Source organism: Arachis stenosperma, chromosome 9 (genome assembly GCF_014773155.1).
Source record: "Arachis stenosperma cultivar V10309 chromosome 9, arast.V10309.gnm1.PFL2, whole genome shotgun sequence".
Classification (NCBI taxonomy): domain Eukaryota; kingdom Viridiplantae; phylum Streptophyta; class Magnoliopsida; order Fabales; family Fabaceae; genus Arachis; species Arachis stenosperma.
Window position 1 is genome coordinate 34504971 of NC_080385.1, and position 26627 is coordinate 34531597.

At 37.1% G+C, this 26627-nt stretch overlaps 2 non-coding genes across 2 annotated transcripts; one reads left to right on the top strand and one right to left on the bottom strand.

The window, feature by feature from the left end:
* Positions 1-4786: 4786 nt before the first annotated feature.
* On the top strand, positions 4787-4890 carry LOC130952834 (small nucleolar RNA R71). Its single transcript, XR_009075009.1, has one exon. It is a non-coding gene; the product is annotated as a small nucleolar RNA R71 (small nucleolar RNA).
* A 5709-nt stretch (positions 4891-10599) lies between these two features.
* LOC130953946 (small nucleolar RNA R71) lies at positions 10600-10707 on the bottom strand. The gene has a single exon (XR_009076105.1). It is a non-coding gene; the product is annotated as a small nucleolar RNA R71 (small nucleolar RNA).
* Between the last annotated feature and the right edge of the window lie 15920 nt (positions 10708-26627).

Here is a 26627-nt window from a genome sequence, read left to right on the forward strand (position 1 = left end):
AACTCCAACTTTTAATCCTGTTCCGGCGTTTAACGCTGGAATTTCTGAGGCCGGATTGCTTCGCGGGTTTGGGCCATCAAATCTTGGATAAAGTATGGACTATTATATATTGCTGGAAAGCCCTGGATGTCTACTTTCCAACGCCGTTGAGAGCGCGCCAATTGGGCTTCTGTAGCTCCAGAAAATCCACTTCGAGTGCAGGGAGGTCAGAATCCAACAGCATCTGCAGTCCTTTTTGGTCTCTGAATCAGATTTTTGCTCAAGTCCCTCAATTTCAGCCAGAAAATACCTGAAATCACAGAAAAACACACAAACTCATAGTAAAGTCCAGAAAAGTGAATTTTAAATAAAAACTAATAAAAATATACTAAAATCTAACTAAAAGATATCAAAAACATACTAAAAACAATGCCAAAAAGTATACAAATTATCCGCTCATCACAACACCAAACTTAAATTGTTGCTTGTCCTCAAGCAACTGAAAATCAAATAAGATAAAAAGAAGAGAATATGCAATGAATTCCAAAAACATCTGTGAAGATCAGTATTAATTAGATGAGCGGGGCTTTTAACTTTTTGCTTCTGAACAGTTTTGGCATCTCAATCTCTCCTTTGAAATCCAGAATGGTTGGCTTCTTTAGGAACTCAGAGTCCAGATAGTGTTAATGATTCTCCTAGTGAAGTATGATGATTCTTGAACATAGCTATTTATTGAGTCTTGGCTGTGGCCCAAAGCACTCTGTCTTCCAGTATTACCACCGGATACATACATGCCACAGACACATAATTGGGTGAACCTTTTCAGATTGTGACTCAGCTTTGCTAAAGTCCCCAATTAGAGGTGTCCAGGGTTCTTAAGCACACTCTTATTTACCTTGGATCACAACTCTTATTCTTTCTTTTTCTTTCTCTTTTTTTTTCTTTTTTTTTTTTTTTTTTTTTTTTTGAATAGCTTTTTCTTGCTTCAAGAATCATTTTATTGATTTTTCAGATCCTCAGTAACATGTCTCCTTTTTCATCATTCTTTCAAGAGCCAACATTCATGAACCACAAATTCAAGATACATATGCACTGTTTAAGCATACATTCAAAGAACAAAAATATTGCCACCACATCATCATAATTAAACTATTATAAAATTCAAAATTCATGCAATTCTTCCTTTTTCAATTAAGCACATTTTTATTCAAGAAAGGTGATGGATTCATAGGACATTCATAACTTTAAGGCATAGACACTAAGACACTAATGATCATAAGACACAAACATGGATAACATAAAGCATAGAATTCGAAAAACAAGGGAATAAAGAACAAGGAAATCAAGGAATGGGTCCACCTTAGTGATGGCGGCTCTTCCTTGCTTTTGAAGGTCCTATGGAGTGCTTGAGCTCCTCAATGTCTCTTCCTTGTCTTTGTTGTTCCTCCCTCATGATTCTTTGATCTTCTCTAATCTCATGAAGGATGATGGAGTGTTCTTGGTGCTCCACCCTTAGTTGTCCCATGTTGGAACTCAATTCTCCTAGGGAGGTGTTTAGTTGCTCCCAATAGTGGTGTGGAGGAAAGTGCATCCCTTGAGGTATCTCAGGGATCTCATGGTGAGAAGGCTCTCTTGTGTACTCCATCCTTTGTTTAGTGATGGGCTTGAGGTCATGCCTTCTTAATTGAACCGGCTTTCCTCTTGAGTCTTGCCTCCATTGTGCGCCCTCTTCACATATGACTGTGAGGACTTGGTCCAACCTTTGATCAAAGTTGACCCTTCTAGTGTAAGGATGCTCATCTCCTTGCATCATGGGCAAGTTGAACGCCATCCTCACACTCTCCGGACTGAAATCCAAGTATTTCCCCCGAACCATAGTAAGATAATTCTTTGGATTCGGGTTCACACTTTGGTCATGGTTCTTGGTGATCCATGCATTGGCATAGAACTCTTGAACCATCAAGATTCCGACTTGTTGAATGGGGTTGGTAAGTACTTCCCAACCTCTTCTTCGGATCTCATGGCGGATCTCCGGATATTCACCCTTTTTGAGTGAAAAAGGGACTTCGGGGATCACCTTCTTCAAGGCCACAACTTCATAGAAGTGGTCTTGATGCACCTTTGAGAGGAATCTATCCATCTCCCATGACTCGGAGGTGGAAGCCTTTGCCTTCCCTTTCCTCTTTTTAGAGGTTTCTCCGGCCTTTGGTGCCATAATGGTTATGGAAAAACGAAAAAGCAACGCTTTTACCACACCAAACTTAAAATGTTTGCTCGTCCTCGAGCAAAAGAAGAAAGAAGGGAGTAGAAGAAGAAGAAATGAGGAAGAGGGAGATGGAGGTGTATTCGGCCAAAGGGGGAAGAAGTGGTGTTTAGGTTGTGTGGAAATGAAGGGTGTAAAGAGGGGTTTATATAGGAGAGAGGGGGATGAAAGTTCGGTCATTTGAGGGTGGGTTTGGGAGGGAAAGTGGTTTGAATTTGAAGTGTGAGGTTGGTGGGGTTTTATGAAGGATGGATGTGAGTGGTGAAGAGAAAGATGGGATTTGATAGGTGAGGGGTTTTTGGGGAAGAGGTGTTGAGGTGATTGGTGAATGGGGGAAGAAGAGAGAGAGTGATGGTAGGGTCCTGTGGGGTCCACAGATCCTGTAGTAGGGTCCTGTGGGGTCCACAGATCCTGTAGTGTCAAGGAAAAGGCATCCCTGCACCAATTGGCACCAAAATCCACGTTTTGGGCCAATCCTGGCGTTAAACGCCGGGCTGATGCCCATTCCTGGCGTTTAACGCCAGGTTTTATACCTTTACTGGCGTTTAACGCCAGTTTGGTGCCCCTTTCTGGCGTTAAACGCCCAGAAAGGTGCCAGACTGGGCGTTAAACGCCCATCTGCTAGGCTGACTGGCGTTTGAACGCCAGCAGCATCTTCCTCCAGGGTGTGCTGTTTTTCTTCCTGTTTTTCATTCTGTTTTTGCTTTTTTCATTATTTTTATGACTTCTTATGATCATCAACCTACAAAAAAGATAAAATAACAAAGGAAAATAATTAATTATAAAACATTGGGTTGCCTCCCAACAAGCGCTTCTTTACTGTCACTAGCTTGACAGAGGTCTCTCATGGAGCCTCAGAAATGCTCAGAACCTTGTTGGACCTTCCCAACACCAAACTTAGAGTTTGAATGTGGGGGTTCAACACCAAACTTAGAGTTTGGTTGTGGCCTCCCAACACCAAACTTAGAGTTTGACTGTGGGGGCTCTGCTTGGCTCTGTTTTGAGAGAAGCTCTTCATGCTTCTTCTCCATGATGATAGAGGGATATCCTTGGGCCTTAAACACCATGGATTCTTCATTCACTTGAATGATCAACTCTCCTCCATCAACATCAATCACAGCCTTTGCTGTGGCTAGGAATGGTCTGCCAAGGATGATGGATTCATCCATGCACTTCCCAGTCTCTAGGACTATGAAATCAGTAGGGATGTAATGGTCTTCAACCTTAACCAGAACATCCTCTACAAGTCCATAGGCTTGTTTTCTTGAGTTGTCTGCCATCTCTAGTGAGATTTTTGCAGCTTGCACCTCAAAGATCCCTAATTTCTCCATTACAGAGAGGGGCATGAGGTTCACACTTGACCCTAAGTCACACAAGGCCTTCTTGAAGGTCATGGTGCCTATGGTACAAGGTATAGAAAACTTCCCAGGATCCTGCCTCTTTTGAGGCAGTTTCTGCCTAGACAAGTTATCCAGTTCTTTGGTGAGCAAGGGAGGTTCATCTTCCCAAGTCTCATTTCTAAATAACTTGTCATTTAGCTCCATGATTGCTCCAAGGTATTTAGCAACTTGCTCTTCAGTGACATACTCATCCTCTTTAGAGGAAGAATACTCATCAGAGCTCATGAAAGGCAGTAGTAAGTCCAAGGGAATCTCTATGGTCTCAGTTTGAGCCTCAGATTCCCAAGGTTCCTCATTGGGGAACTCACTGGAGGCCAGTGCACGCCCATTGAGGTCTTCCTTAGTGGCGTTCACTGCCTCTTCTTCCTCCCAGAATTCGGCCATATTGATGGCTTTGCACTCTCCTTTTGGATTTTCTTTAGTGTTACTTGGGAGAGTGCTTGGAGGAAGTTCAGTAATTTTCTTGCTCAGCTGACCCACTTGTCCTTCCAAGTTTCTAATGGAGGATCTTGTTTCATTCATGAAACTTTGAGTGGTCTTTATTAGATCAGAGACCATGGTTGCTAAGTCAGAATTATTCTGCTTAGAACTCTCTGTCTGTTGCTGAGAAGATGATGGAAAAGGCTTGCTATTGCTAAGCCTGTTTCTTCCACCATTATTATTGAAACCTTGTTGAGGTCTCTCTTGATTCTTCCATGAGAGGTTTGGGTGATTTCTCCATGAAGAATTATAGGTATTACCATAGGGTTCTCCTAGGTAATTCACCTCTTCCATGGAAGGGTTCTCAGGATCATAGGCTTCTTCCTCAGATGAAGCATCCTTAGTACTGTTTGGTGCATTTTGCATTCCAGACAGACTTTGAGAAATCAAATTGACTTGTTGAGTCAATATTTTGTTCTGAGCCAATATGGCATTCAGAGCATCAATCTCAAGAACTCCTTTCTTCTGACCAGTCCCATTGTTCACAGGATTCCTCTCAGAAGTGTACATGAATTGGTTATTTGCAACCATTTCAATCAGTTCTTGAGCTTCTGCAGGCGTCTTCTTCAAATGAAGAGATCCTCCTGCAGAGCTATCCAAAGACATCTTGGATAGTTCAGAGAGACCATCATAGAAAATACCTATGATGCTCCATTCAGAAAGCATGTCAGATGGACATCTTCTGATTAATTGTTTGTATCTTTCCCAAGCTTCATAGAGGGATTCTCCATCCTTCTGTCTGAAGGTTTGGACTTCCACTCTAAGCTTACTCCATCTTTGTGGAGGAAAGAACTTTGCCAAGAAGGCATTGACTAGCTTTTCCCAAGAGTCCAGGCTTTCTTTAGGTTGAGAGTCCAACCATATTCTAGCTCTGTCTCTCACAGCAAAAGGGAATAGCATCAGTCTATAGACCTCAGGGTTAACCCCATTAGTCTTGACTGTGTCACAGATTTGCAAGAACTCAGCTAAAAACTGATGAGGATCTTCTATTGGAAGTCCATGAAACTTGCAATTCTGTTGCATTAGAGAAACTAATTGAGGCTTTAGCTCAAAGTTGTTTGCTCCAATGGCAGGGATAGAGATGCTTCTCCCATAGAAATCAGGAGTAGGTGCAGTAAAGTCACCAAGCACCTTCCTTGCATTGTTGGCATTGTTGTTGTTTTCGGCTGCCATGTCTTCTCCCTTGAAGAATTCGGTCAAGCCCTCTAAAGAGAGTTGTGCTTTGGCTTCTCTTAGCTTTCTCTTCAAGGTCCTTTCAGGTTCAGGATCAGCTTCAACAAGAATGCCTTTGTCTCTGCTTCTGCTCATAAGAAATAGAAAAAGAAGAAGAGAATGTGGAATCCTCTATGTCACAGTATAGAGATTCCTTGAAATGTCAGAGGAAAAGAGAAATAGTAAGAAGAAGGAGAAGGAGAATTCGAATTTTAATAGATAAAATTCGAATTGTGCATTTAGAAGGAGTAGTACTCCATAAATAGAAGGATGTGGGAAGGAGGGAAGAGAATTTTCGAAAATTCAATTAAAAAATTTGAAAACATTTTGAAAAATGTTAATTGATTTTCGAAAATCAAAGTGGAAAAGAGATAAAGTGATTTTTGAAAAAGATTTTGAAATTAGAAATTAAAAAGATTTGATTGAGAACTATTTTGAAAAAGATGTGGTTAAAAAGATTTAATTAAAAAGTTATGGGTTTAAAAAGATGTGATTGAGAAGATATGATTTGAAAACATTTTAAAAGATATGTTTTGAAAACAATTTGAAAAGATATGATTTTGAAAATTGATGACTTGCCTAACAAGAAAAGATATGATTGAAACATTTAAACCTCTCTCAACAGAAAAGGCAACAATCTTGTGATGTTCAATCAAATCATTAATTGTTGGTAAGTATCTTTTTAAAAGGAAAGAAATTGAATTTGAAAACATTTGATTGAAAAGATTTGATTTGAAAAAGATTTGATTTGAAAAACTAAGAAAAATTGATTTTGAAAACAAAATCTTCCCCCTGGCACCATCCTGGCGTTAAACGCCCAGAATGGTATACATTCTGGCGTTTAACGCCCAAAATGCACCCTTTTGGGCGTTAAACGCCCAACCAGGTGCCCTGGCTGGCGTTTAAACGCCAGTCTGCCTTCTTCACTGGGCATTTTTGAATGCTCAGCTTTTTCTGTATAATTCCTCTGCAGTTGGTTCTGAATCTTCAATTCCTTGTATCATTGACTTGAAAAGACTCAAATTAAAAATATTTTGGATTTTTCTATTAATCAAAATGCAACAAGAATCAAATAACAATGCATGCAAGACATCAAACTTAGCAGTTTGTGCACTACTGACACTAACAATATGAGAATGCATATGAGACACACAAAACTTCAAGTCAATAGAATTCAAAGATCAAAACAAGAAATATATGCATGAATTCGAAAATTATAACAAAAACATGCATTTGACACTAAACTTAAGATGAGACTCTAGACTCAAACAAGAAACATAAAATCTTTTTGGTCTTTTTATGGTTTTATAAATTTTTTTTGTGTTTTTCGAAAATTAAGTGGAAAAAGGCATCAAAATTCTTAATGAGAATTCCAGGAATCAGTGCAATGCTAGTCTAAGACTCCGGTCCAGGAATTAGACATGGCTTCACAGCCAGCCAAGCTTCCAAGGAAAGCTTCGGTCCAAAACACTAGACATGACCAAAGGTCAGCCAAATCTTAGCAAATCACTGCTCCAAGAGCAAGATTGATACGAAATCAACAAGCTCTTGTGGTGATAAGTTGAAACCTCGGTCCAATCAGATTAGACATGGCTTCTCAGCCAGCCAGATTTCAACAAATCATCATGAAACTCTAGAATTCACCTTCAAGAATTTCGAAAAAAAATTACCTAATCTAAGCAACAAGATGAACCGTCAGTTGTCCAGCCTAAACAATCCCGGGCAATAACACCAAGAACTTGATGTTGTTGCCGGATCTTGGCATCTGATGTTACCACAAGCTTGCTCAAAACATGAACAATCCCCGGCAACGGCGCCAAAAACTTGGTGCGCGAAATTGTGAACAATACTTTTTCACAACTCAAATAATCCCCGGTAATGGCTCCAAGAACTTGGTGCGCCTAATACCATGGCATTACACAACTTCGCACAACTAACCAGCAAGTGTACTGGGTCGTCCAAGTAATAAAACCTTACGTGAGTAAGGGTCGATCCCACGGAGATTGTTAGTATTGAAGCAAGCTATGGTCATCTTGTAAATCTTAGTCAGGCAGACTCAAATGTATATGATGATGATAAACGAAAATAACAGAAGAGGTAAAGATAGAGATACTTATGTATATCATTGGTGTATGAGCTTCAGACAAGTGTATGAAGATGCCTTCCCTTCCGTCTCTCTGCTTTCCTACAGTCTTCATCCAGTCCTTCTTACTCCTTTCCATGGCAAACTTGTGTAGGGTCTCACTGTTGTCAGCAGCTACCTCCCATCCGCGCAGTGAAAGCTAATGCAGAGCACTCTGTCACAGTGCCGCCAATCACCGGTTTGGTTCCCTCCCCTACCGGAATAGAATCACTCTTTTGCGTCTGTCACTAACGCCCAGTAGGTTACATGTTTGAAGCACGTCACAGTCATTCAATCATTGAATCCTACTCAGAACACCACAGACAAGGTTAGACCTTCCGGATTCTCTTGAATGCCGCCATCAGTTCTTGCCTATACCACGAAGACTCTGATCTCATGGAATGGCTGGCTCGTTTGTCAGACGAGCACTCGGTTGTCAGGCGATCAACCATGCATCATGCAATCAGAAATCCAAGAGATATTCACTAAAGCCTTGAATGCTTGTAGAACAAGAATGGTTGTCAGTCACCTTGTTCATAGGTTGAAGAACGAGTGATATCTTAGATAAAGAACAAGTGGAATTTGAATGGAAGAACAATAGTAATTGCATTAATACTCGAGGTACAGCAGAGCTCCACACCCTTAATCTATGGTGTGTAGAAACTCCACCGTTGAAAATACATAAGAACATAGTCTAGGCATGGCCGAATGGCCAGCCTCCAAAGTGAGTTCAATCATAAAAACATGATCAAAAGGCTCTCCCTCTATCTAATACAATAGTAAAAGGTCCTATTTATAGAAAACTAGTAGCCTAAGGTGTACAAGAATGAGTAAATGACATAAAAATCCACTTCCGGGCCCACTTGGTGTGTGCTTGGGCTGAGCAATCAAGGAAATTCGTGTAGAGACGTTTTCTGGAGTTAAACGCCAGCTCCCATGCCAGTTTGGGCGTTTAACTCCAACTTTTAATCCTGTTCCGGCGTTTAACGCTGGAATTTCTGAGGCCGGATTGCTTCGCGGGTTTGGGCCATCAAATCTTGGATAAAGTATGGACTATTATATATTGCTGGAAAGCCCTGGATGTCTACTTTCCAACGCCGTTGAGAGCGCGCCAATTGGGCTTCTGTAGCTCCAGAAAATCCACTTCGAGTGCAGGGAGGTCAGAATCCAACAGCATCTGCAGTCCTTTTTGGTCTCTGAATCAGATTTTTGCTCAAGTCCCTCAATTTCAGCCAGAAAATACCTGAAATCACAGAAAAACACACAAACTCATAGTAAAGTCCAGAAAAGTGAATTTTAAATAAAAACTAATAAAAATATACTAAAATCTAACTAAAAGATATCAAAAACATACTAAAAACAATGCCAAAAAGTATACAAATTATCCGCTCATCAATATGCTAAGGCTTGGCTGGCCATTGGCCATGTCTAGTGTTTTGGACCGAAGCTTTCTTTGAAAGCTTGGCTGGCTGTGAAGCCATGTCTAATTCCTGGACCGGAGTCTTAGACTAGCATTGCAATGATTCCTAGAAATTCAAATTGAGAATTCTGAAACCTTTATTTTCTATTTTCATATAATTTTCGAAAAAAAGCACAAAAAAATTATAAAAATCATAAAAACCAAAAATATTTCATGTTTTCTAGTTTGAGTCTAGTGTCTAATCTTAAGTTTGGTGTTTTGCATGCCTTGTTTATTTGATCTTGGTTCTATTTTCAAGTCAATAGTACAGGGGACTGAAGATTCAGAACATGCAGCAGAGGAATTACACAGAAAAACTGGGCGTTCAAAACGCCCAGTGAAGAAGGACAGACTGGCGTTTAAACGCCAGCCAGGGTACCTGGTTGGGCGTTTAACGCCCAAAGAGGTAGCATTTTGGGCGTTAAACGCCAGAATGTATACCATTCTGGGCGTTTAACGCCAGGATGGTGCTAGGGGGAAGATTTTGTTTTTCAAATCAATTTTTTTCAAGTTTTCAAAGTTTTTCAAAATCAAATCTTTTTCAAATCATATCTTTTCAATCAAATGTTTTCAAAATCAATTTCTTTCCTTTTTCAAAGATACTTGCTAACAATTAATGATTTGATTGAACATTTCAAGTATGTTGCCTTTTCTGTTGAGAAAGGTTTAATGTTTGAATCATATTTTTTCTTGTTAGGCAAGTCATTAATTTTTAAATCAAATCTTTTTAAAATGTTTTTCAAATCATATATTCTCAATCACAAGTTTTTAAAACCAATCATATCTTTTTAACCACATCTTTTTCAAAATAAATTTTCAATCAAATCTTTTTGACTTCTAATTTCAAAATCTTTTTCAAAAATCACTTGATTTCTTTTCCACTTTGAGTTTTCGAAAATTATCAATCAATTTTTAAAATATTTTCAAATTCTCTTTGATTAATTTTCGAAAACTCTCTTCCCTCCTTCTCACATCCTTCTATTTATGGAGTATTACTCCTTCTTAATGCACAATTCAAACTCTATCTGATCAAGTTCGAATTCTCCTTCTTCTTTCTTCTATTTTTCTTTTCCTCTGACACCTCAAGGAATCTCTATACTGTGACATAGAGGATTCCATATTTTCTTGTTCTCTTCTCTTTCATATGAGCAGGAGCAGAGACAAAGGCATTCTTGTTGAAGCTGACCCTGAACCTGAGAGGACCTTGAAGTGAAAATTAAGAGAAGCTAAGGCAAAATTCTCTGTAGAGGACCTAACCGAATTCTTCAAGGAAGAAGACATGGCAGCCGAAAACAACAACAATGCCAACAATGCAAGGAAGGTGCTGGGTGACTTTACTGCACCTACTCCCGATTTCTATGGGAGAAGCATCTCTATCCCTGCCATTGGAGCAAACAACTTTGAGCTTAAGCCTCAATTAGTTTCTCTAATGCAACAGAATTGCAAGTTCCATGGACTTCCATTGGAAGATCCTCATCAGTTTTTAGCTGAATTCTTGCAAATCTGTGACACAGTCAAGACCAATGGGGTAGACCCTGAGGTCTATAGACTGATGCTATTCCCTTTTGCTGTAAGAGACAGAGCTAGGACATGGTTGAATTCACAACCTAAAGAAAGTCTGGACTCTTGGGAAAAGCTAGTCAATGCCTTCTTGGCAAAGTTTTTTCCACCTCAAAAATTGAGTAAGCTTAGAGTGGAAGTCCAAACCTTCAGACAGAAGGATGGTGAATCCCTCTATGAAGCTTGGGAAAGATACAAACAATTAATCAGAAAATGTCCCTCAGACATGCTTTCTGAATGGAGCATCATAGGTATTTTCTATGATGGTCTCTCTGAACTATCTAAGATGTCCTTGGATAGCTCTGCTGGAGGATCTCTTCATCTGAAGAAGACGCCTACAGAGGCTCAAGAGCTCATTGAAATGGTTGCAAATAACCAATTCATGTACACTTCTGAAAGGAATCCTGTGAACAATGGGACTAGTCAGAAGAAAGGAGTTCTTGAGATTGATGCTCTGAATGCCATACTGGCTCAGAACAAGATATTGACTCAACAAGTCAATTTAATTTCTCAAAGTCTGTCTGGAATGCAAAATGCACCAAGCAGTACTAAGGATGCTTCATCTGAGGAAGAAGCCTATGATCCTGAGAACCCTTCAATGGAAGAGGTGAATTACCTAGGAGAACCCTATGGAAACACCTATAATTCTTCATGGAGAAATCACCCAAATTTCTCATGGAAGAATCAAGAGAGACCTCAACAAGGTTTCAACAACAATAATGGTGGAAGAAACAGGTTTAGCAATGGCAAGCCTTTTCCATCATCTTCTCAGCAACAGACAGAGAATTCTAAGCAGAACCCCTCTGACTTAGCAACCATGGTCTCTGATCTAATCAAGACCACTCAAAGTTTCATGACTGAAACAAGGTCCTCCATTAGAAATTTGGAGGCACAAGTGGGACAGCTGAGCAAGAAAATTACTGAACTCCCTCCAAGTACTCTTCCAAGCAATACAGAAGAAAATCCAAAAGGAGAGTGCAAAGCCATAACCATGGCCGAATTTGGAGAGGAAAGAGAGGAAGTGAACGCCACTGAGGAAGACCTCAATGGGCATGCACTAGCCTCCACAGAGTTCCCTAATGAGGAACCATGGGAATCTGAGGCTCAAAATGAGACCATAGAGATCCCATTGAACTTACTTCTGCCATTCATGAGCTCTGATGAGTATTCTTCCTCTGAAGAAGATGAGTATGTCACTGAAGAGCAAGTTGCTAAATACCTTGGAGCAATCATGAAGCTAAATGACAAGTTGTTTGGAAATGAGACTTGGGAGGATGAACCTCCTTTGCTCACCAAAGAACTGGATGACTTGTCTAGGCAGAAATTACCTCAAAAGAAACAAGATCCTGGGAAGTTTTCCATACCTTGTACCATAGGCACCATGACCTTCAAGAAGGCTCTGTGTGATTTAGGGTCAAGTGTAAACCTCATGTCTCTCTCTGTAATGGAGAAGCTAGGGATCTTTGAGGTACAAGCTGCAAGAATCTCACTAGAGATGGCAGACAACTCACGAAAACAAGCCCATGGACTTGTAGAGAATGTTTTGGTTAAGATTGAAGACCATTACATCCCTACTGATTTCATAGTCCTAGAGACTAGGAAGTGCATGGATGAATCCATCATCCTTGGCAGACCCTTCCTGGCCACAGCAAAGGCTGTAATTGATGTTGATGGAGGTGAACTGATCATTCAAGTGAATGAAAAATCCTTTGTGTTTAAGGCTCAAGGATATCCCTCTGTCATCATGGAGAAGAAGCATGAAGAGCTTCTCTCAAATCAGAGACAAACAGAGCCCCCACAGTCAAACTCTAAGTTTGGTGTTGGGAGGCCACAACCAAACTCTAAGTTTGGTGTTGAACCCCCACATTCAAACTCTAAGTTTGGTGTTGGGAGGTTCCAACATTGCTCTGAGTATCTGTGAGGCTCCATGAGAGCCCTCTGTCAAGCTACTGACATTAAAGAAGCGCTTGTTGGGAGGCAACCCAATGATTATATTTTATATATTTTCTTTTGTTATTTTATGTTTTTTTTTGTAGGTTGATGATCATAAGAAGTCACAAAATCCATTGAAAAAGCAAAAACAGAATGAAAAACAGGAAGAAAAACAGCACACCCTGGAGGAAGAACCCACTGGCGTTTAAACGCCAGTGAGGCTAGCAGTTGGGCGTTTAACGCCCAGTCTGGCACCATTCTGGGCGTTTAACGCCAGAAAGGGGCACCAGACTGGCGTTAAACGCCAGAAAAGGGCAAGAACCTGGCGTTAAACGCCAGGAATGGGCACCAGCCCGGCGTTTAACGCCAGAAATGCCTCAAAACGTGATTTTGAGTGCCATTTGGTGCAGGGATGACTTTTCCTTGACACCACAGGATCTGTGGACCCCACAGGATCCCCACCAACCCCACCACCACTCTCTCCCTTCTTCCCCCATTCACCAATCACCTCATTACCTCTTCCCCAAAACCCCTTCACCTATCAAATCCCATCTTTCTCTTCACCACTCACATCCATCCTTCATAAAACCCCACCAACCTCACCCTTCAAATTCAAACCACTTTCCCTCCCAAACCCACCCATAATGGCCGAACCCCATCTCCCTCTATCCTATAAATACCCTTCTTCACTCCTTCATTTTCACACAACCTAAACACCACTTCTCCCCCTCCTTGGCCGAATACTTAAGCCACTCCCTTCTTCCTTATTTCTTCTTCTTCTACTCTCTTCTTTCTTCTTTTGCTCGAGGACGAGCAAACCTTTTAAGTTTGGTGTGGTAAAAGCGTTGCTTTTTCGTTTTTCCATAACCATTTATGGCATCCAAGGCCGGAGAAACCTCTAGAAAGAGGAAAGGGAAGGCAAAAGCTTCCACCTCCGAGTCATGGGAGATGGATAGATTCATCTCAAGGGTGCATCAAGACCACTTCTATGAAGTTGTGGCCTTGAAGAAGGTGATCCCCGAAGTCCCCTTTTCACTCAAAAAGGGTGAATATCCGGAGATCCGCCATGAGATCCGAAGAAGAGGTTGGGAAGTGCTTACCAACCCCATTCAACAAGTCGGAATCTTGATGGTTCAAGAGTTCTATGCCAATGCATAGATCACCAAGAACCATGATCAAAGTGTGAACCCGGATCCAAAGAATTATCTTACTATGGTTCGGGGGAAATACTTGGATTTTAGTCCGGAAAGTGTAAGGTTAGCATTCAACTTGCCTATGATGCAAGGAGATGAGCATCCTTACACAAGAAGGGTCAACTTTGATCAAAGGTTGGACCAAGTCCTTACAGTCATATGTGAAGAGGGCGCACAATGGAAGAGAGATTCAAGAGGGAAGCCGGTTCAATTGAGAAGGCATGACCTCAAGCCCATGGCTAGAGGATGGTTGGAGTTTATCCAACGCTCAATCATTCCCACTAGCAACCGGTCCAAAGTTACTCTAGACCGGGCCATCATGATTCATAGCATCATGATTGGAGAAGAAGTGGAAGTTCATGAGATTATAGCTCAAGAGCTTTACAAAGTGGCGGACAAGTCCTCCACCTTGGCAAGGCTAGCCTTTCCTCATCTCATTTGTCACCTCTGTTATTCAGTGGGAGTTGACATAGAAGGAGACACTCCCATTGATGAGGACAAGCCCATCACCAAGAAAAGGATGGAGCAAACAAGAGACCCCTCTCATCATGAGATCCCTGAGATACCTCAAGGGATGCACTTTCCTCCACAAGGCTATTGGGAGCAACTAAACACCTCCCTAGGAGAATTGAGTTCCAACATAGGACAACTAAGGGTGGAGCATCAAGAACACTCCATTCTCCTCCATGAAATTAGAGAAGATCAAAGAATCATGAGAGAGGAGCAACAAAGACAAGGAAGAGACATTGAGGAGCTCAAGCACTCCATAGGACCTTCAAGAGGAAGGAATAGCCGCCATCACTAAGGTGGACCTGTTCCTTGATTTCCTTGTTCTTTATTTTTCTGTTTTTCGAAAATTTTGCTTTATGTTTATCTATGTTTGTGTCCTATGATCATTAGTGTCTTAGTATCTATGCCTTAAAGTTATGAATGTCCTATGAATCCATCACCTTTCTTAAATGAAAACTGTTTTTATTACAAAAGAACAAGAAGTACAGGATTTCGAATTCATCTTTAAAACTAGCTTAATTAGTTTGATGTGGTGACAATACTTTTTGTTTTCTGAATGTATGCTTGAACAGTGCATATGTCTTTTGAATTTGTGGTTCATGAATGTTAAAATTGTTGGCTCTTGAAAGAATGATGAAAAAGGAGACATGTTACTGAGGATCTAAAAAATCATAAAAATGATTCTTGAAGCAAGAAAAAGCAGTGAATACAAAAAAAAAAAAAGAGAAAGAGGCGAAAAAAAAAACCGAAAAAAAAGAAAAAAAAAGAAAAAGAAAGAAATAAAGTTGTGATCCAAGGCAAAAAGAGTGTGCTTAAGAACCCTGGACACCTCTAATTGGGGACTTTAGCAAAGCTGAGTCACAATCTGAAAAGGTTCACCCAATTATGTGTCTGTGGCATGTATGTATCCGGTGGTAATACTGGAAGACAGAGTGCTTTGGGCCACGGCCAAGACTCATAAAGTAGCTGTGTTCAAGAATCATCATACTTAACTAAGAGAATCATTAACACTATCTGGATTCTGAGTTCCTAAAGAAGCCAATCATTCTGAACTTCAAAGGATAAAGTGAGATGCCAAAACTGTTCGGAGGCAAAAAGCTACTAGTCCCGCTCATCTAATTTGGAGCTTAGTTTCATTGATAATTTGGAGTCTATAGTATATCTCTTCTTTTTATCTTATTTGATTTTCAGTTGCTTGAGGACAAGCAACAATTTAAGTTTGGTGTTGTGATGAGCGGATAATTTATACGCTTTTGGCATTGTTTTTAGTATGTTTTTAGTAGTTTTAGTTGAGTTCTTAGTATATTTTTATTAGTTTTTAGTTAAAATTCACTTTTCTGGACTTTACTATGAGTTTGTGTTTTTCTGTGATTTCAGGTATTTTCTGGCTGAAATTGAGAGATCTGAGCAAAAATCTGATTCAGAGACTGAAAAGGACTGCAGATGCTGTGGATTCTGACCTCCCTGCACTTGAAGTGGATTTTCTGGAGCTACAGAAGCCCAATTGGCGCGCTCTCAACGGCGTTGGAAAGTAGACATCCTGGGCTTTCCAGCAATATATGATAGTCCATACTTTGCCCAAGATTTGATGGCCCAAACCGGCGTTCAAAGTCACCTACAGAAATTCCAGCGTTAAACGCCGGAACTGGCACCTAAATGGGAGTTAAACGCCCAAACTGGCATAAAAGCTGGCGTTTAACTCCAAGAAGAGTCTCTACACGAAAATGCTTCATTGCTCAGCCCAAGCACACACCAAGTGGGCCCGGAAGTGGATTTTTATGTCATTTACTCACCTCTGTACACCCTAGGCTACTAGTTTTCTATAAGTAGGACCTTTTACTATTGTATTTAGACATCGGGGTAGCTATCTTTGAGTTTTATGCTATCTTAGATCATTTGGGGGCTGGCCATTCGGCCATGCCTAGACCTTGTTCTTATGTATTTTCAACGGTGGAGTTTCTACACACCATAGATTAAGGTGTGGAGCTCTGCTGTACCTCGAGTATTAATGCAATTACTATTGTTCTTCTATTCAATTCCGCTTGTTCTTTGTCCAAGATATCACTTGTTCTTCAACTTGATGAAGGTGATGATCTGTGACACTCATCATCATTCTCACCCATGAACAAAGTGACTGACAACCACTCTTGTTCTACAAGCATCTGAGGCTTAGTGAATATCTCTTGGATTCCTGATACACGATGCATGGTTGATCGCCTGACAACCGAGTGCTCGCCTGACAAACGAGCCAGCCATTCCGTGAGATCAGAGTCTTCGTGGTATAGGCAAGAACTGATGGCGGCATTCAAGAGAATCCGGAAGGTCTAACCTTGTCTGTGGTATTCTGAGTAGGATTCAATGATTGAATGATTGTGACGTGCTTCAAACTCCTGAGGGCGGGGCGTTAGTGACAGACGCAAAAGAATCACTGGATTCTATTCCGGCCTGATTGAGAACCGACAGATGGATAGCCGTGCCGTGACAGGGTGCGTTGAACATTTCCAATGAGAGGATGGGAGGTAGCCACTGACAACGGTGAAACCCTTGCATAAGCTTGCCATGGAAAGGAGTAAGAAGGATTGGATGAAGACAGTAGGAAAGCAGAGAGACGGAAGGGAAAGCATCTTCATACGCTTATCTGAAGCTCTCACCATTGATATACATAAGTATCTCTATCTTTATCTTTATGCTTTATTCGTTTATCACTATACCCATTTGAGTCTGCTTGACTGAGATGTACAAGGTGACCATAGCTTGCTTCATACCACCAATCTCCGTGGGATCGACCCTTACTCACGTAAGGTATTACTTGGACGACCCAGTGCACTTGCTGGTTAGTTGTGCAAAGTTGTGTAGTGAATCACAATTTCGCGCACCAGCAAGCATGAGAACTTCCTGAAGAAATCAAGGGATAGGGTGGCTGTACTGATGACCTTCATTGATAACCTTCAAAATGATGAAAATGTTGCCACTGATGTTGAAGAGGATGCTGTTTCGGAGGGGAATGGTTCTGATGCCTAGGATTTGTCTCATAAAAACTGCTGCTGCTCTCTTTTTGTCTCATGATTTCTGCTTCTTTTGCTACTTTTGAACTATTTCATTTTGGATGACTGTAATAACTCTTAATATTGGTGCACTTTAGACATCTAAATTAGTACTTTGGTCTGTGCTCTAACTCTTTTCTGCAGGATACAAGACTTTGTTTTTGTTGCTCTTATCCGCCCTTGATGACAAAAGGGGGAGTAAACTTAGCAATAGGATAGGATAGGATAGTAGATCCTAGTACCTCTTACTTATTCTTGCTGCATTAATACTTGTTTTCACATGCTGAATTTGTTTGCTGATAATAGCTTGATGTTGGGCTGATTATGTGATGTTGCTCATTTGATATCCCTTGTACAAGATATATTGTACATAACTCTTTATCGTGCTTTCTTTAAGAATAATGTGAAACAGGGATAAAAAGGAAAGCATGGATTCAGGGGGAGCTACTGTTGAAAAGGATAGGGGGAGCAACATAAAATCAAAAGGAGTTTTCTAAACCTAACTCAAACTTATTTCCTTTTGATTACTGCTTAAATCATGTTTGTCATCAAGGGGGAGATTGTTGAGTTAAGAAATTAACTAAATTAATTAATGATGACAAACATTATTTTTTGAGCAAAATAAATAATTAGTGTTGATTAATTATATCTACTTATTAACTAATTGTTTATTGTTGCAGGCCAAATGTTAAACAGCCCAAATGGAATAAAAGACATTCAGCAAAGAATATTGGGCTGAAAGCAAAATAAAGAGCCCAAGCAAAAGCTAAGGAAGAAACCAAAGGAATTAAATCGGGCCATGCATACTAATACCCGATCCAAGCCCGAACTGGTTTCAGAATTGAAATTCCCTCTCTCTTGCTTAACTAAAAGCAACGTTCTTCTTCCTTCTAATCAAGTCACATCAAGATTTCAGAAAAAGCAAGAAAGAGAAAGAGAAGAAAAGCTTCTTCCATAAGCCATTAACCAAAGAAGTAAGAGAGAGAGAGTTGAAGCTCGAAGCACAGAAGCTAAATCAAGCTTAAGAAAGGTAAACCATATCATCTTGCATGCATCAGATACTCATCCTTTCTTCCCTACTCTCTGCTCTATCCGAAAATGGCTTTGAAGGGAAAGTTGTTCTCTGCCCTATTCTGCTGTGTATCTACGGTCTTAATCAAAACTTGGGGACCAAGTTGGTGTTCAAGGGTTCAGATTTGGTTGACCATTGGAAAACAACTTCGGTTACCCTTTGTGGCTTTCGGTCAAGTTGAAAAGTCAGAAGAAAAGATTCTACTTTGATGATTGAGAAGAAAAAAATGAGCTTGTGGGTTGGTGAAGCTCAAAGCTCAAGATGTTGACCTTGGAGGAAGAACCAAGGAACATGCAAGGAGATAAAAAGAAGCCTGTTGTTCATTCTGAAGCAAGGAGAGAAAACCAGTGAACCTGAGGTGTTTGTTCTGAGAGAGCACTTTGAAGAAGTTCAACTAACTGGACAGTGTAACCTAATCAAAGGTGCATTCCGCCAGTATGAAGAACTGAATCAGAGGCTTGCTAATCTGGTTTTTCGCATAGCACAGAGGCTGTTGATGAAGTCAATCTCCTTCATGTTTTTCTGATTGTAATGTACTTTTCTAAGCTTATCTTTCTGTAATTTCTTGAGAGAAAAAGCATTGTGAGAAATCTTGAGAAAAAGCCATGAGTGGAAAAAGGCTGAGAGATACACTTGAGAGAAAAGCCTAGAGTTATTTTCAGATTTCTTTAGGTTGGTTAAGTGTCTTGTATCTTGAACCTGTTTGGTATCCCTTTCTTAGTTGGGTTAGCACTAAGAGAAAATAGTTAGGTGTTAGCATAGCCAATGTCAAGTTAGGTTAGAACTTGAGTGTGAAATTGGTGTATGTAAAACTGTTAACTATAGGGAAATTCTTCCACATTTGTGGAGGAGACTGAATGTAGGTTGCATAGCACAAAGCAACCGAACCAGGATATATGCTGGTGTTAGCTTTTTCTTCTCTGTCATGTTCTGTTTTCTGATTTTCATGAGACAAAAATAAATTGTCTCATAAATTTTCGCTGCTGAGTTCAAACAGAATCAGATTTGTAACTTTGATTAAAAAGGGTCAAAACAGCAACTGGAAAAGGAAGGCATAGATTCAACCCCCCTTCTCTAAGCCTACCACAACCTTCAAAAGGGACTGGCGTGGGTTATTTTTTTGGTGAGAGATCGCATTGTCCTAATTTGATATGGACAGAAACCGGGTTAGGTATTTACTCTTTTTGGTTGCCAAAATGCTTTAAAAAATAAAAAAGATGAAAAGTTGATTTTGATGAAGTGTCGTTATTTTAAAATTACATATGCATCTAAAGTTATCTCGATAAAAATAATTATTTTTTATATTAATTTTAAAAAAAATATATAATTATTAAATAATTATATAAAATATTTTATATTTATCAATGTAATAGGCAGCTAAATTAGTTAATCAAGAATAAATTAAAATAAATAACTAAAAGATGAGACGGTGAACAATTTAATTAGAAACTTAGCTTGATAATCTCTGTATATAAGCTTTACATAAAGTCCACAAAATCTTAAAAAAATTCTAGTTCTTGTACTATAAATGCATGAATAAAAAAACTCTTTTTCCTTTGTTTCATATTCAGTTTGGAGGCACTCAGATAAAAATATCTAAAATGTTTTTTTTTTAAGATGTTTCTATGTTGTGTTTTAATTGGTTTCTATATAATTTATTAAGTATTTCTCATCACATATTATTAAATTCCTCAAAATATTTTCTTTCCAAAAACAATACAAAATATTTAATTTGAACTAAAACAGAAAAGTAATAAATTAACTATTAAATTTTTTTAAAAAAAATTATTTACATAAAAAAATATATCACATTATATATATATATATATACCATTTTGTTAAGAGTTATGAGTTTTAAAATACAATTTGATAACTAAAAAAAATTAACCAAAATCAATTAGAATTTGTCTTATTTAACATTCATTAATTACATCAATTAATAAATACTAAATAAGACGAGTTCTGACCATATATCAGACCCGGCTCGACCCGACCGGTTCGACTGGAAACCCAGTTACTCGGCCACCTGACCAGGCTGAGCCACACGTTGAACCGAAAATGTAATTGACCCGGAGAAACCCGGTTCACCCCGGTCGGGTTTTGATATAAACCGGCGACCCGGACGGGTTATTTGACCCGATCCGGGCAGTGCAAATCTTTTTTTAATTTTTGTATGCTAAAACGCCGTCGTTCTAATATCTCCCCACCCCTTTTCGTTGAAATGAAACCTAACCCTAGGCTATCCCCCCTTCTCCCATTGCCTCACTGCCCTCACCTCAAATCTCTGATATCCTTAATGGCAGTAAATCAGTAATGCAGTAATACAGTATCTCCGAAGTCACCACTCACCAGTCACCGCCGATACCCCCCTCAGCCAACCTCGTCTCTCCTTCACCCTCGTCGTCACTCTCCGCGGCGTCTTTTCTTCTCCCGGCCGTCACTGCTTCTCCCCTCACCTCGCCGTGTTCGTTGCTATATTGGTCGTTGGTAGGTTGTGCTTCTTGTGCTTCTGCTTTTGCTTCTGTTCTTTCTCGGTGCCTCACCTGGTCGTCAGAAAGCTCAGAGCCTGTGCTCCCTCAGGTCAATGCCTCTGCTATTGACCTATTGACTATTGTTATGGAATCTGTTGATATTAGTTAAAATATGTTCTTGAATTGTATTGTTCTTGAATTGTATTGTTGCGGGTTGCTGGTTGGTATTAGTTAAAATCTGTTCTTGAATTGGTATATTAGTTACAATCTGGTTGATATATTAGTTTAATTTGTTCTTGAAAATTGTTCTTGAATTGTATTGTTGCTAGTTGCTGGTTGGTATTAGTTAAAATTTGTTCTTGAATTGGTATATTAGTTAAAATCTGGGTGATATATTAGTTAAATTTGTTCTTGAATTTTAATTAAAATTGTTCTTGAAAATTTTTATGCTACTGGCTATTGGTTAAACCCTGCTTTTCGATTCAATGCTACTGAATTTGAAAAACATAAGCAAACCATTTCTGGCCTCCTAGATGTAATTGAGAAATATTCATATGAAGATCCAGAATTGAATATTAAGTTGACAAGTGAGAAGAGAATATATTCTAATGCTGAAGATAATTTTGGAAGACAATCTGCACTGCGTGAACGAAGCACAGTGATGTCAGGTAAATATTTTATTTAGTTCTATCTTCGTAAATTCTTCAATTGCTTGAATATTTTAATTGTCAGTTGCTATTACGAATTATTCTTGATATTGATTTCATGATTTGTCAAAAATACATAAATGTAGATCAATTAAATTTGGAAGATGACCAAGATAATGATGGATCAAGTAACAATGCTATGGAAGATATGGATACAAATCAAAATGAGAGAAATATTGATCAAGCTCCTAATTTGCCCTATGAAAATGTCGATGCCGACTTTGAGCTCACCCATTGAACTTGATTTAATGATTGTATTATCTTTAACTTGCTCTTGTTGATTTAAATTGAGAACATATTTTATACTAGAAACAAGTTTATTAACTCTTCTTTTAGATTATTAGTTATGTTTAAGACTTAATATTTGATTATTAATGTTTGTAAGATTCGCATCTTAAGTTTTAATACATTATTTCAATTTTATTAATATATTTTTATATTTTTTTAGTTATGACCGAATTAACCGGGTAAATCAGTAATATGACCGGGTTGATTATCGGTTCGGTTCTGATAACTATGGTTCTGACTATTTTTTTATCTCTCTAACATTAATTATCGTAAAAAAAATATTATTATATCTTAAATTTGAAATCTTTTTATGATTTTACTATTATTTTAATTATTTGTTCTCATTATTAGCATTTAATATGATTTATTTAATTTATTTACTGATTAAACATTCTATATCTTTTTTAAATTTATTTTTATTGCAATTATTTTTCTCCCTCAATCAATCATATATCATCATCATAACTAATGATTCTTGCGTGGTATTTCTTAATTTTAATATTACAAAATTTACATAAGATTACATTTATTTATATCTCATTCTGATTATTTTTATGTATATATATTATATTTTTTAAGAATATCTTTAAATAAGGAAACTGAATCAAATACTAAAAAACTAAATATAACATTTGTTTTAAAGCATACAAAGTTCTTCTATATATATCTACTATACTATAATAGTTGTTCAATACATTTTTATTATTTGCTTTACTATTTTATTTTACATATTTTTTTTTATTTGAATATTGAATATTATTCATTATGTCTGATAAAAAAAAGTACAAGTGTGATCAATATGATAAAAAGTTTTTATTACTTATAATCCAAATAATTGTAGTATATGCAACAAATACTTCGATATTTTATGGTTGCTCCAAGTTTATATGAAAAAAGAACATGATTATTATACATTTTTATGAATATTAAGGTATTTGAAATAAGTTCATAAGTTATGTTAAAGTTTAGAATGCGAATTAATATTTATGGTATTTTATTTATTGCTTTACTAAAATTTTTCTTTAAGAATTTAATTTGAGAATTGTTATCCTATTAATTAGGATTTTAGGGTTATAGTTTATCTTATATTATAGATCCTTGTTATGTATGTACGTCTCGTTTTTTTATTTGTTAAACTTGTATAATTATATTTAATTAATAAAAAAATTAAAATTTAAGTTCTAATCTTTATAAGTATTTTTTAATTCTTGTTAATATATAATCAATATGAATTTTCACGGATAATGTCTTTAATTTTTTGAAGTGAAATTTTATTTATCGTGATATAACAATTCTTTATAATTATTTTTATTAACAATGCAAAATATTAATAATTAAAACTTTATGAATTTAAATGGTATATATTTACCAAGTATAAGGTTTATATATTGATTCACACTATTAAATAATTAATCTTATTAAATAATTAATCTTGTATGTAATATATGTTTATAAAAATATTAAGTATATATTAAAGATTAATCAGTAACTATATATATATATATATATATATATATATATATATATATATATATATTGTTTTACATATTTAATATTTTTTTATACAAATAATTTATTTTTAATATACATATAACAGTTATAATTTTAACGATCTAACTATCAAATTATGTTATATATTTTTTTGTAATTTAAAAAACAAAAACACTATTAACAAAACAGTATCGGATTCTCCTCCTGATGAGACTTTCTCACAGCAACTATACCGATCATACAAATAATAAAGAGTAAGTAGACTATGAAAGTTTAGAATTAAAAACGGCCTATATAGCAAAATTGCACAAAGATTAGAGAAACTAAAGATTTATATTTGGTGTATATTTTATATTTTTAGTTTTCTATATCTATGAAAAGCTATGAACTTAGAAAAAAAAAATTGAAGGTTTAAAAAGGGTTAGGGTTCCAATTTCACTTGATTTTCCAATTATGACTTTTAACTTCAAAATTGTTATATGCACAAAAAATATAAGTCATACATGATATATTTTTGTATAAATATTTATGATATTTAATTTATTTTTAATATATATTTTGAATTTTAATATCTATTTTATATCAATAAGACTATAACAAATTTTTATTACACGTAACATGATTACGTTAATTATTCTAACTTAATTAAGCTCCAGTCTTTAATTGACGGTTAATTTTTTAAATTTACCTAACATCCCATCGAGCTGTTGATATATTAGTTTTCTTTGAGCTGAATAAAATCTTCTAATTCCTTAGACAAATTCCATCTAGGTTTTAGCAACAAGGAAATCTCACACAATCAACATATATAATCTATCATTATCTCTAGATAAACTTAAATTATTGTGTTCGTCACATGAGCAAGCACACATATGAACAATTACACTAGATATACATAATGAACAATTATTAAAGTATAAAATATATATTAAAAAAAATTAAAGAATATATATTTATATATAAATATATAATGATTAATTTTAGTGTATAGGTAAGATTTAAAAGAAAAGATAAACAATATATACTGTGAAGGAGTTAAAGAGGAGATAGGTAATTGAGGTTGTAAGGGTGAAGTGTGTGGCAGTGTTGTTGATGTAGGGATGTTTGGCAAAACAGAAGGGACAGAATCTATTAATAGGTGAGATGGAAGAGTCAGAAGTGATAGAGTTTGAGGGAAATAAACTAGAGAATTCATCAAAAAATACATTTCTAATAACATAATTTTTTTTATTTGGGATCTAAAATCAAGTTTAGTAGAGTTATAAGGTCTTTAGACGTGGATAGCAAGCACATCCAAAGACTCTTTAAATGAAAGCAGGTTGTAAGAAGGCATCCTCCCAATGTTGAAAAATACCATTGGTAGTGAGAAAAGTGTTGAAAGCTGATGATAGGAATTCCTTAGCATTGTCTGTCTGGATTGCTTTAAGAACAGCTCCAGTTTGTTTTTCCATGATAAACCTGTGACTTAGTAGTAAGTAAATAAAGACAAGTATATTGAGAGAAGGCGTCAACAAAGCTAACATAATATAGTGTGAGACTATGCATTTTTGCCATATAGCAATATTCACACATAGTGAAATGAACAGAATCTTTATTAATAATAGAAAGTTTACAATCATTCAGAACATGGTTAATAACCAATTGAGAGCAGTGACCTAATCTTCTATGCCAAATTTCATTTGTGGCTTTACTAAGGAGTCCTCGAAGAAGAGTCTCTTGAGATTTGACAAGACAATGAAAAGGATGAAACTCAAAATATACATTGTTATCTTGACACCAGTGCCATTTGCAATGAAGAGCTGGTCAGGACCAACATATTCAGAAAAAGAAATCAGATTGGAGGAGTCATTGGTGAGGTAATGGATTGCTCCAGAATCTGGATACCTTGAAGCCTCTGATGATGATGAAGAGCCATACAAGTTTTGATCGAATCTCAAGAAGCATTGAAGTGCTGAGTGTCCTGGTCTTGAGCATACTTGCCAAAAGTTTCTTCCACCCCTACCAACCTCTTCTTCCTCCACCACCCCAAAGAGAGAACATTGGATTAAAATTTGATTAAAAGCTCTAAATCTTTCTAACATATTTTCATGAGAGATCATTGCTGATTCAATTTCTCCCAAAATATAGACTTCAGGTTTCGTTTGAATTGTAGTAATGCATGTAGAAAATTCTTCAGGTAAACCATCACAAATAGCAGAAATGTCATCTTCTGTGGAAACTGTGTAACCAACAGCATGAAGGGAATCAACCAAATTCTTAGTTTTAGTGATGTATTCAGATGCAGCAAGATTGAGTTTCTTGATGCTTTTGAATTGTGATCGAAGCTGCTTGATAATAATCTTGGTAGAGGAAATGAAGTATTGTTGAATCTTGTCCCAGATTTCAAAGGCCGAAGTATACATTGAGTTAGTTTGTTTTTGAGTGATTCATCCACTGAAGCTAACAACCAAGAACTCAAACTGCAAATCTTGAAGCATCCATTTTGAAAAAGTAGAGGAGATTGTCCCAGCAGCTTTGGCTTCGGGTGTTGCAAATTCTGATGGAGTTTCGTTGGGGAGAATATGATCATAAAGATTCTTACCTTTGATTGTAAAGATTGCAATCTGCTGCCATGTTACAAATTTTTTTTTTCTGTAAGCTTATCTGGTATGTGGCTGAAAAAGGATTTAGCATTGGCAGAAACAGCATTAATGAGGGCCATGGATCATGAACCAAAAGCTTTGTATACCATGTGAAATTAGAGAAGATGCAGAGAGATGGTAAAGAACAAAAGAGAAGGAATTCTGTGATTTTGTATTTCATTCAATTAACCAAAAACACGTCTCTACTACAATAGAAACTATAGATAAAGTATTAGCCAATTACATATGCATAGCTTTCTTGTTGACTTTTATCAGTTATAACAGAATTGTTTAAATCTGTTTTGACTGAACTTGGGCTTCTCTCTACATAATTGATGAAGATGTTATATTTTATAATCAAAATTAATGAGAATATGGTATTTTAAAATTCTTTTACATTTAATTTTGAATTACTGATGAGAGAATTGTATTCTCTAATGAAATGTTTTGATAAGATATTTTGTTATATTATATTTTTTTTTTGTATTTTGTATAATTAATACTCTTATATAATTCTGTAATATCCTACCACACAAAATTTTATACTTAGGTCGTAAATCAAATGTGGTGAAACGTCACTATCTCTAAAAATAATATATATATATATAGTTTAAGTAGGAGTCTTGAACAAAAATATGGTAATTCTATCTAGGAATTTTAATCTATCTCCTCAGTTTTAGCTCTTCACAAACCTTCCCAGTCATCAGGTGAAACAACCCTCAGTTCTCCTCCACCACTTGAAGGATCTCTCAAGGTCAAGCACGTACAAAACATACAAGTAATACACAGTTAGGGAAGCAGCTACAATATTTAAGTCATGTAG